This window comes from Haemaphysalis longicornis, unplaced genomic scaffold, assembly GCF_048455015.1.
Source record: "Haemaphysalis longicornis isolate Haplotype H1 unplaced genomic scaffold, Haemaphysalis longicornis Haplotype H1 scaffold_3, whole genome shotgun sequence".
Lineage (NCBI taxonomy): Eukaryota > Metazoa > Arthropoda > Arachnida > Ixodida > Ixodidae > Haemaphysalis > Haemaphysalis longicornis.
Window position 1 is genome coordinate 9743889 of NW_027526335.1, and position 12525 is coordinate 9756413.

Consider the following 12525-nt stretch of genomic DNA (forward strand, 5'->3'; position numbering starts at 1 on the left):
TGGCGTGAACTGCAGACGGTGAAAGCTAACCTGCGTGTTTTTTGCGTTTCAGTTCATGACGTGCTTGTACAGACTAGATGCTCCGTCTGATCGCCCGGAGTATAATAAACAAACTTTCTTCAGCGCCAAAGACCTGGCCTGGTCACCACACACGCGCGGGCCATCCCTAGGCCAAAAAATAAATTACCGGGCCGGGCCAGGCCTGGGCTTGAGATGGCGGGCCCGGGCCGGGCTCGGGCCAGACTCACTTATGAATGCCCGGCCCCGGACCGGGCTCGGGCTAGGTGTTACGGGCCCGGGTTGGGCTCGGGCTTCGCGAAGCGGGCTCGGGCCTTACAATCAGGCCCGTGCAGTAGTCCAGCGCACTAAGCTGCTTGACCCGGGTTCAATGCCCACACGGACTCATTCGTACTGGTCAAACTAACGGATTTACTTTACCGAACTCCATTCACGTGCGCACAGTGACAGAAATTGTGACGTTTTATTCTCCGTACCAGACAACAGCGCCGCCTTTTCGAGCGATCAACCGGCTGAACGCTGCACGCACTAAGGAGAAATATTTGCGGTCATCGCTCTGCTCATTCAAGGCGCTCGTTGCTCAGAAGGCCGGTTCTAAGTGGCGGTCGTCCCGCAGGGATTCGCGAAAATGCCTCATCCAGCAGAAGTGCCCAATGAACTGCTCGAAATAGTTCCTTCTTCGTGTGTGTCATCCAGCTGCGCAAAGCTTCCCGCCATGCGCGTAGCACAATCACGTTCACAAAGTAAGGTACACCACGCTGGAATCGAGTGGCTAGACGCGCAGGAACCACTCTGGCGATTAATTGCACGCTGCTATCTGCGGCACTGGGCTATCCTTTGTTTTGTTAAGGAATCCCGACACTAGTGGTGGGGCCAGTGCTAGTGCAAAGGCACTGCAGAAGGGGTAGCAATGCCAAGTGGCCGCGCATCGATGCCGGTGTACGGGGGAGAATGGCCCAGCCGGAGAACCGGGCCCATTAGGCCCAAGGGCGAGCGCCTAATGGAAACTCGAGAGCGAGATGGCCGAGGGTCGTGCCGAGCCGCCGCTCGAGGAGGCAGCAGGTCGAGTTACGCGCCTCGTCGTCGAGGAGGAGGAGACGGCGGCGGTGGCGGCCGCTCGTGCCGGCGGCCGAAACGCAAACAGAGCCACGCCCCGCGATCACGATTTTAATTAGCCGCCCCTTGGGCGCACCAGGAGGAGCCGACGGCCCCGCCGGGAACGAAAGATGGCGCTGCGGAGGGCTTCGGCGAGAGAGGACCACCCGACCACGCTGAGCGCCAAACCCCGCCAAGCATCTGCAGTACGTGCTGCCAGCGCGGAGTAAACAAAGGTCGGACCCACGGTGTAAGAATCACTTCCCGCTCAAAAGGACGGGTGAGGTTTCATTTTCCGACACGTTCTAGACCAGGGGCCTCAAGCACGCGGCCCGGCCCGCTCATAAGTGTCTACATCCGTTCATTTAGTTTTATTTGCTTTTTAGAGTGAATGCGTGAGTGCGCGCCTTGACCGCGTATCCGAGGGAGAAAATGGCCAGAGACTGCCCGAAAACGCGTTGATGTCGTCTTTCGCACCAAATGCGGTCACCATGTGTTGAAGCATCACCGTGGAACAAATATTTTATATTTCAGAACAGGCACCCAGATTTATGTCGTCCTGGACATCGGTACCGATATGTTTATCGAGTCCCGACGCCAATTTCTATCCAGAAACGACCCGGCATATTTACAACACGAGGGAAAGGACCCGTGTCGTTCAAACTCCAGCCTTAGCTGACATTTTGTTACCGCGCCCTCCCCCCTGTACCGGCCCTTGCGGGACTGAATTCGAGACTGCGGCCCGCTCAATGTTGTGAGCTTGAGACCCCTGCTCTATAGACGGACAACAGTGCATTGATTGCTACCTCTCACGAAGATTGGGATAGTCCCACTCATAACACGCACGCTATGAAGCCACGATATCGACGATGCCGTGACGTATAATGCTCGCCCCAGGCATACGTTAAATTCTGCAGTTAGGAAAAGAAAACAACGAAGCAGCCAGTAGACGGAGCTTTTAGGAGCGGGTTGGGCCAACAAGACAGACGACGGCAATTCCGCATACAGATCCATTAGAAAACCAATTAAGCAGCGCTCGAAACCGGCGTAGGAGGATACGTAACAGGCCGTATTCCAAGAAAAACGCCGCCTGTGCAGCGCCGGAAAGAAAAACGGATGAGTAGGAGCTTGTAAAATATACCAGTAAAAAAATGGCCAGAAGCTTGCACTAGTGGTGCAAGGCTGGAGAAACAGCGGAGCTGGCTGCCCCACCTATAACTCGGATACAACTCAAGAAAAGTGCGGCTTTTCCTCATCAAAGGACCCCCTTCCAGCCAATGGTGTCGCCGTATCAACGTGACGTCGCGGTAGACCGCCTCCACGCCGCGCTCACGGAAGAAATCACAAAACATGTTCTTCCGCGCTTCCGGACTTCTACCAAAATGGCCGCCTCCGCTGTTCGCGTCAAACCGTCGGCGTCGTCGGGCTCTCTGAGGACGATTTTTAGTGCCGTTCAGTCGCATTCATTGTTTGCGTGTTGTGTGCAGTGTTCTTAACATGCTCGGTAATGACAATCGCTACGGTGTTTTTTCTTCTGCTTTGTGAGCGCTCGCGTTGCCGGTAAGCAGCCGCCGCTGCAGTTACTGCAGTACGCTGTATGATACGAAGCTGTCGTCGTCATCCTGTGCGGGCGTTTGGCCTTGAGCGTGAAGTACCGTTCTACCGTTTAGTACCTCCTGTGTCTGTGCTACCCACGTTATCGCACCAGTGTCTGCGACAGGGGGCGATAACTCCTTGTTTATTTCTCGTAGATTACGCCAGCAAGTTATTAACGCCATGGACAGTACGCACGGGGCGAAACGCGAGCCACGCGACGGCGCGCGCTGCATTTCGTTAAAGCATATATGTCGAGCCGTGTGTCCCAAGTCCATGTCGGGCGCAAGCGTATTCGCCCAAATTGTGATCAAGTTGCCAAATACAAGAAGCAGAATTTCCGCACTTTTTGACCGTGAATGCGTACGAGCTGTAGCTTAGCTACGTGATGGGATTTAATATGCCACCTTTTCTATTTTTTTTCTCGGTTACGCTGAGATACCATTGTTAAATGTGTTAATTGCCACAAGTATGTTTTGTCGCCTGTTTTTTGTTGGAGTGCCTTAAGTTGTTGTTTCGGACAAAAACCTTTGTGAATTAAATACGAATAGGCATCTGCTTTGAGTTTGCATTGTCTATGATAATTAAGATTCCACAGGAGTGTTAACACTGTAAGTTCAATTTCATTGTCCCGTTTATGCTTTGTGAATTAGCTGTGGTTCGCGATAGTGACATTGCATTAGCTAGATTTCACCGGTATGACCAGCTGCAACAATGCATGTGAAGACATGAAACGCAGCACTGAAATCAAATAAACCACCTTTCAGCTTTTTCTACACATGCGCATGCATATTGTTCACCAAATCAAATTCTTGCATGAGATGTGCATTATTGAAGCTATATAGACACTGCCCGCCTTGTGTTTGTCTCTTAAGTAAGAAGCTGCTGCTGCAATGGTCATCTGCATGCACGTGCTCTAAATTCAAAATAGAGCATTCAGGGTGGAAAACAGCTCAGCATTTCATCCATTCTCACTGTTGCGTCACAAGTGGCCGCTGGAGCGAGAAGCTCGCTGCTCCAAGTCAAATAGCAAGCTGCTGCTTGCCACAGCACTGTTCGCAACTCAACTCGTGCAATGTCTACACATATATTAGGAGTGTAAATCACAATGACAGAACATGAATTGATGCCCACTTCATAACACAGGCAATGAAGTCTGTTTGAAGGGTTACGTAGTGATCTGCACTGATTGATGACATGTCGGTTGAGTTGATGCATGGAACCACACATATGGTACACATCGCTGCACTGAAACTGGTCAATGCATATCATACTTTTCTTGCTACGCAAAGGCAAAATCGGATCATATGTTCAGGAGGAAATTTATAATCTCGCCAAATATGCACTACATGAAATGATTCCCATACATGGGAGGATCGATTGAAACCAACCTTGTTTCCCCTTCCCAAAGCTTTGGGGATTGTTTTTAACATTGTGATTCTGCATTTTATCCAGTGGAGTAGGCAACAGATAAAACCTATTTATCCTAAGTAGTGCGTAAGACAGCAGATAGCTAAATAGAATCAAATTAGAAATAAAACACCGAAGCAACGTTTCTTGTCCTCACTGCTGTATCCTGTCAGATTTGGCTCAGACAGCTAAACAGACGCACTGCTGAATTATGCATAGCAAATGAAACGAGCAATAAGACACTTAAACAGATTTATTTGTTCTCAATGTTCTACAAGAAGACAACTTGGCTCAGCCAGCCACACGGACACACAATGTTCAGTTACATGCTTTCATGTAGGCATTTAATTTGCAACTTTGTTTCTGCATCCAATACACGCATAAGTGTCCAAACAATGTAAAAAACGTGGGGTGAAAACTCGAGCTAGCGTCTTTTCCTGTAGGTGAAACTTGCCTTTATAGCCATTTATATAGTGTCGCACAAGGAGCCGTAGAGCCACACACTGCAGATGATTCTGCTTGAAGTGAATTTGCGAACTCGCTTGACTCTGCTTGCACACACCTCATGCTACACATGCGAATAGCCATCCTCCCTGTGCAGCGAAAACTATCGCATAGTGCAAGCGTGGCCCTGCTTCCAGAAAATAGTTTGGAACAGTGTGGGTTTCCTCTAGCTCGAGATGTACAATTTTCTTTTATGGATACGTCTGCCACGCAGTGTCTTGTCAGGACTGCATTCATTCGGCCTAATTCCTGCACCACACTTGCAACAAATGCAATCAGAAACCAAGCACTGCAACAGCCTTTTCTGATTCTCATAGCTACATATCAAGGCAACCAGTCCTGAGCCAGCACCACACAATACACCGCTCGGTTCACTACAGCAAATGATATCATGCATCGATTGTTGAAATAACTTGTCACCCTCACTGTCATACTGGAAAATCCCTGTCGACTCTACAACACAGCATACAACATTCAGTAATGGCAAATGAAATAAAAACCAAACACTGCAATTCCATCTTCTGATTCTCATAGCTACATATCAAAGCAATCAACCATGAACAAGTTACGCAGCACACACAGGCAGCTCAGTTAACTCCAGAAATAAGTCTTAATAACGCACACAAACAGCATGTCTGGTCTTCTCTGCTGTCTGATGGAGTTTCTTGCTCCTGCAGCTATGGAAACACACCTACTTAAGCTAAATTGCGCACTCCACACTAACTGAAAGGGGCAAAGGCGGCACTGGCGAATAGCTGGCCGCCTTACACATCTTCAAAGGACTCGATACCAGATAGGTCACTGTCGGAGTCCATGTCATCTTCATCCAGATGGATTATAATAGGTTGAACATGCGCACTTGCTCCACCGTCTCCCCTGAACTTTGTTTCAATGCTGATCACATGCTGAACTGCGTTTGCCCAGTGTTGAGCTGTTACCTTGGCAGCTTCTTCCCTCAGGAGCACCTCTACATCTGCCAGCTTAAATGTGGCATTTCTGGCTGCGACACCTCGTTTCATCTGCGCCCATATGAGCTCAATGGGATTGAGCTCACAATGGTAGGGTGGGAGCCTAAGCACAATACATCCTGCCCTTTCAGCTGCACCGTCAACACGATATTTGATGTACCGTGTCTTTACAGAGGTCACAAGGCTGAGGAGCTCCTTTTTAAGCATTTTTTCATCCCAAGCAAGTCCTTTGGACGTCAGCCAGTCCTGAACGACCTGTTTGCGCGAAGACGTCGTAGGCACTGCTTCTTCCAGCCGCGAGTGGTACGAGGCATTGTCCATGACAATTACACTACCTTGTGGCAGTTGCGGCAAAACGTCGCCAAACCACCTTTCAAAGCGGGTGCCGTCCATCTCCTCGTGGTAGTCGCCGGTCTTTGTACCCCGAAAGATATCCAGGCAACCACTGACGAAGCCGTCCTCGCTGCCGATGTGCGTTACAATCAGGCGCTGTCCTTTCCCTGACGGCTGCTTCAAACCTGTCGTCAGACCACGCATGAAGGCGTCGTGGTGGGAAGCAACCGTCGTGTCCGTCCAAACAGTCGATAGCGTGTGTCCCGCATTCACCCAGGTTTCATCAAGGTAGAAGATTTTTCGACCTTCCATCCTGTACCTGGCGACGTCGTAGAGGTACTTCTGCTGCCACGCGACAATGTCGTCCCGCTCGATCAGCAGCGAGTTCCGGCCCCTCTTCTCATACCTGAACCCGATGTCATTCAGCAGGCGGCGCACAGTCCATGGCTTGAGAGGAGTAACATCGCCGCTAGCGTTGAAGTCCGCAGCAATTGCCTTCACTGTCGGAATCTCATTGCTGCGAAAAAAACGATGCACGGACGACCGCAATGCGCACTTCGTGAAGTCGTCGTACACTTCTGTGCGTCGTCTCTTTCCGGCGCTTCGCGGGCGCTTTCGGGAGGGCGTCGCAACATTTCCGTCGTTATTTTTCATCTCCTTCTTCACGTCCATCACCAAGCTCACGCTGACTCCAAGAAGATCGCTCACGGTCGCGGCCGTTTCTTCAACGCTGCGCTCTGGGTGAAGATGCCGCAAACGAACGTACGCGTTCCGGATCATCTCCCGTCCGCAGCTGCAGATGACACGGCCGCTTTTGTTTTTCTTGTACCATCGGCGTGGCGTAGATGGCAACGAACCACAATTCTCAGTCGAGAACGATGAAGCACATTCAGATGCGACTTCTTCGGGATCCATGGCGGGAAATGGGGCCGGCAATAAATAAAACCAGAAGCTGCCAGAAGCAAGCGGCTGAGGGAAAACCCGGAAGAGCAGAAATTCACCATCAGGAATATAATTGAAACTCGCTACTGCAGCTGACGATAAATTCTTTCACGCATTGAATTAAAACGGGCACATAAAAAATTTTAGCTAAGGTTTTTATCTCCGCTCAAAGTGAAGGCGCCCTTACGAACTACTTTTCGGCACGGACGCATTAAGGAAAGCGTGGCTCCGAGTGCTGCCCGCAGGTGCAATGCGGTCGGCCACGACGTCACCTTGATAGAGCGACACTATTGGCTGGAAGGGGGTGGTGGAAGTGGGGGATTAGGCGACGCCCCTTTTTTCTTGACTTGTATCCGAGTATAACTTATCCTTGGTTCGGCCAAGTTTACGCGCGGTAATGCCTGGAGACTCGGCCAAGTTTTCTGCGTGGCTACAATGTAAGATCGAAACGCGGGATCTCTTGCAACTCACTGACGTTTCGCCGCCGCTTCACCGGCGCGATTATCGGGATCGGACCGAAGTCGTCGCATCCGTTCACGGCAGCGACGCTATTCTGTCGCCCCATCTCTCCCTTCGTTGGCGACCCGCCTGTTGCACCTCACATGGGCTTCCCAACTTGCGCTAAAAGTGCTCCATGACTGGCAGGCCCGGATCGCAGGCTTTCACGTCTCCCCCAAAGTGGCATGCGTTAGCACGCGCTAAAACCGATAGCAACCGGCTTCGCGAACTCCGCGTCTGTAGTGCGAGATTTCCGGCGCCTCCCACTGTAGGCGCGAACGCACGCGAACTGACGAAGAGATGAGCCCGCGAGAGATCCCGCCACGAACGCCGGGCAGAGTGTTCTTGAAGGCCAAGCGGTGCCGGCGCGCGCGATGATGTCATAGCTAGGCGAGGCTTGGCTCCGCCTACGCAGCTACGCGAAAGGTTGTGCCAGGCGCCTTGCGCCGGAGGTTTCTGCTTTCTTGGTGGTACTTTTTTTATAACGCCAACGGAACAAGCTCAAGCTTAAAAAGCTCCTCTGTTAAAAGTCCGAAATCAAAACTGCCAAAGACAGAGCGTACTGCCAAACTATATTTTGTGTTTTACGAGAGGTCCGGTAGGTGTGCAGACACCCCATCGTTATGTTACGTGGAGAATGATTGATGTACCCTTTGTGAAACCGACTGTGTAAAGTCGGCTTTCCTGCAGTGTGTTTTGCTCGGACGTCAACGCCATGCAGTGAGGTATCGAAAGCTTCGCTGTAACACTGACAGAGCAGCTTTGCCCCAAAGTTACGGTTGGGCCGCGCGTTGTGCGCGTCCAGCTAAGGTTCGTCGACTGGGATGGTTACTGTGCGTGGCGTTACCGCCGCGACTTGTCCGCGAACGGGTGGGGTACGTATATACCTTCAGTCATGCGCCCCCAGAGTCAGATCCATTCCCCAGAGACGGAACAGCGCAGCGCAGCCAAAAGAACCTTGTGCCGCCCGACACAGTGGTAGACGGACAGACATACAGAGAGAGAGAGAGAGTGGAGGTATGTGACGCGCGGGAAGGTCGTGCGGGAGGAGCGGCTCTCTGGCGACCACCATGCAACAGAGGTGGCCCAGCTGGTTCATGACTCGTGCATGTCTTTCCTCTCTTTTTCCTGTACTGTTTGGAGGCAAAGACCGAGCACCCCGACTGCTGCGCCACGTTGCCGCGCTTGCGCGGCTCCTTATATACAGGGAGGTGGGCGCACGCCATGTTCTACTAGCTCTAGAGTTTCTTTCGCTAGCGTCTCCGCATGTAAAAAAATGGTGAAGGTCGCATACCCGACAAAAAAGAAGAAACGCTCGAGACATGTCGAAAAAGTTGCAATGTAGCGAGCAGCTCAGCGCAGAAATTGCGGTGGCGACGCTTGGTTGGCCACAGAATCGGCTCCGTCCAGCGCCACACGCAAGTTACACGCGACAAGCGAAGAACATGGAGTGCCGTTGAGCGTCCCGAGCCCAGCGACGCCTACCTTTCCCCAGGAGTCAAGCGCGCGGCTCGCGGTCACAAGACTCATGGAAAAGAACGCATTGCTCGCCTGCAATGGGATGCCGCTAGTTACTTCCGAGGCGAAAGCTCGAGTGCTCCAAGTACGCGCGCACACGCACGCACGCACGCACGCACACACACGCACGCGCACACACGCACGCACGCGCACGCACACACGCGCGCGCACGCACGCGCGCACGCGCGCACACACACACACACACACACGCACACACACACACACGCACGCACACACGCACACGCACACACACACACACACACACACACACACACACAAAAATACGCCCGCCAATCTGACCTGCAAGCTCGGCAAAGGTCAAGCGACCGCCCGGTGCGCTTGCGCGCGGAGTGAAATAATCTAATCGTTAGCTCCTTCCGAGGGAAGGGGCGCGGAGAAGGCGATAACGGGACAGAGACAGGACACATGCTATCAGAAAATGCTACAAGGAGGCGTCGGATGCATCCAATCAAGTTTATGGCGCGTTTGCTCCCGCAGCGCCTACGTTATGTCTTACGATACGCCATCTCGGCACGATAACCAAACGTTCGCTCGACTAACTTGCTTTAAGCGCGCTCAACTATAGGGACAACCTTTTAAAGGGACACTGAAGTGAATTTGTCAAGCTCCCGTTTTTGCTTGCACTGTGTAGACTGGCTCAAAATAGCGCACTTTTCATCGTTTATCCGGTTGAAAAATCGGTAATTATTTTACAAAGCGCGAAAGAAGAAAAACTACCATGCGCGGTTTGCGGCGGCCGCACAAACTAAGCTGTGACGTTGGGAGGAGGGGGCGCCGTGATTGGACGATGCCCAAGGTTAGCAATCAAACAAATTTCGGTTTCGGTCTGTAAAACAACATGTTTTACATTCTATGGCGTCGTTGGATGGGCATTCTCAATATCCCAGTTATCGTAGTACCGCGCTTCTCCCATGTTGTCGGCTGTAAAATGCATAAGATAAGCCTCCCAAGACGGCTTGGAATCGTAGCATTCACTATCTGAGGCCTACGCAGTGCATGAACGCCCTCCGCGTCCCCGCAGACGCTCAAATGCACGCGCTTTTCCCCCATATTTGGAGCTTGCCTCGCTCATGCCTGTATCGTAAAAAGCGTGTTCGCACCAGGCCAAGGGTCACTGCCCGCAAGAAGTCGGTGCTTTTGGCAACAGCACGCCAACGAGAACTCGCTAGCGCGCCAGTGCCAGCCTGCGCGAGTTCTGTGGACTAGTTCGTGGAGCAATGAACGTTGCGGCCCAAAAAAAGGTGAACTCAGTATAGAAAACATCGGCGAAAAACGAAAAAGTTGACTCATAAAAAAAAAAAAGCATGTACCCGCGGCGATTCGAACTTGTGACTGGCAAAACACTTCCGATGACATACCTAGCGCCCCAGTCGACTGCACGGGGGGCCGCTGGCGGCGACGGAATATATAAGGTATATAATGTATAACCAGTTTACACTTTTATTTAGTTTTAGTATTTCAAGCAGCTTAGGTGACTATTTGTTGTATTGCGCTTGTGCAGTTAGCGTCCCCCGAGTTTCCACAATAGCTCACGTCTAGCAATTGCATTTCGTAGACGGGAAAGCGTTCGCAGATGCGTAGTCGTGCTGCTGACCGCTCAGCTTGTTCGCCCAGCGCAAAAAAGTGCTTCCCGCACCCTAGTTTTACGCTGTACGGTAAAAATATTAGTTGATTTTATTTCCTTAGTACCTATATTGACTTCGCTCACTCTTCTCCCCCTTCAAGAGGCCTTATATTTTCCTACTGGCGTACCAGTCAGCGAAGCGTCGCATGTGCGCTTGTGCAGCGCTTGTGTGAAGCGACCTTGACTTGGAGCTAGATACAGTGTACAAACTAACGAAGTAAAGAAAGGCGCATTCTTCCATTCCCAAATGTGTTGTGGCTTAGTTTCAACCGATCGAGCGAATTGCGACGACCCGTCGGCGGCCGGCGGACTAAACGGTGGCCCGACTGACTCGGTCGCGGAAGGTCGGCGAGCCGTGCAGTAGCGCAGCCAATTGTCAGCTCCTCTCCTGCTGACGTCACACGAAAACGCCACAGAAAATGGGCGAGCGTAAAGAGAGGAGGACAGCATTTTCGAATTGATTTTTCTACTAAATAAATTCGCGTAAACGCGCACAGAGTGGTCGAAACAGGGCCCAGGGACTCCGGACTACAGTTTGCGCTCGTAATCTCGCATTGTTTACAAATCACTTCAGTGTCCCTTTAACAGCAGAGCTCAACTCTTAGCTCCGCCGTCGAGCGTTACCAGAAAACTCGGCCCAGCCGAGCGCACGTAAGCGTGCGCCAAGTGAGGAGCGCCCGCCGTCGACTAGCTTGACCTTCAAGAACTCCGCCCCCCAGCTTTCGTGGTGTGATCTCTCGCGTGCTCTCCTCCTCGCTAGTTCACGTGGCTAGTCCCGCGCGAAGTGGGGAGCAAAGACGCCGAGTTCGCAAAGCCGGTTGCAGCGCGTGCTAACGCGGTCCACGTTGTGGAGAGAGATGTGAAAGCCTGCCGACTTTTTGAAACGGCTCGGGCATGTCAGTCATTGAGAACTTACAGCGGCAAGTTCGGATTCGATTGGAAGAAAAAGATTTATTTATACTGCAGTAAAGTCTGCATGCAGACGTTCAGACGTGGCCTGCGTCGTCTTCCTGACCCCAACCGCGGCCGAAGCCCCGCTAGCCGTTCCCGGCGCGCCGGGCTCCTACCGAGCCAGTGCCACGATGACCCGCTGGAAGGCCCGGATTTGGTGGCCTTGGAATTCCTTCCCGCGTTGCTTCTTCCAACGCCAGCGGCAACTTCCCTGATGCTGACTCCGTCGGGAAATTGATGCAGTCCCAACCTATGTGTTCGAGCGTTGCTACTTCCTTTCTGCACACCATAAACTTGTCGTCGGCGGTGTCCTTCCGGGTACATCTTTTGCTTGAACGCTTGGCTCGGGATCGTTCTTGTTACTAGTTGCCTGTATATGACGGCCTGCTCCCGGCTCAGCCCTTAGCCGGGCAGCGGCAGCGTGCGTCTGACCGTCCTGTATGCCTTCGTGATCTCGTTGAAGCTTGTCATGCGATCCCTAGCTGGTACTGAACCACAGTCGTCCGCAGCCTCCCACGGCGCGGTCTGTTGATTCTCGCGCTCGTGAGTGCGTGGTCTCGTTGCGGTTGTCGTTGTTCTCCGAAACCTTCCCTGCATGTGCCGGGAACCACTTCATTCTAACGTGTCTGTCATTTTCGGTCTTTTGGTTCAGTATCCTTGGCGCCGCAGAGGAGATTCTACCCCGGGCGTAGCTTTTCGCAGCCTATAGTCATTGAGAACTGTTCGGCATACCGGGTCCATGAATGGCCAGCGCGATGGCCATCTCCTCTGCCTCTTCTCGTTGTTTGCTTGCTACGCTGGCTGCCGCTCTCATCTCCCCCTCGGAGTTGACTGCAACCACTGTAATAAATTTGAGGTGCTCCAGCCGGGTCTTGAACGAAGGGAGAGAGGCCGCCAGATCTATTTTTACAGACTTGCACCACTACTGCAAGCTGCACCAATTTTGTTTTTTCTGTGCATTCGCGCAACGTTAAGACTTCCGCGTTGAGGCAGGATTTGTGCGCTAGATTATTAGGTGCCATCAAACAAGTTTACATCACAGCGTCTCAG

General features: G+C 52.1%; 1 protein-coding gene across 2 annotated transcripts in view; it reads right to left on the minus strand.

Annotated features, from left to right (window-relative positions):
- Rg (A kinase anchor protein rugose) overlaps nt 1-12525 on the minus strand; it is a 337821-nt gene that overhangs the window by 38821 nt on the left and 286475 nt on the right. The window lies entirely within an intron of this gene.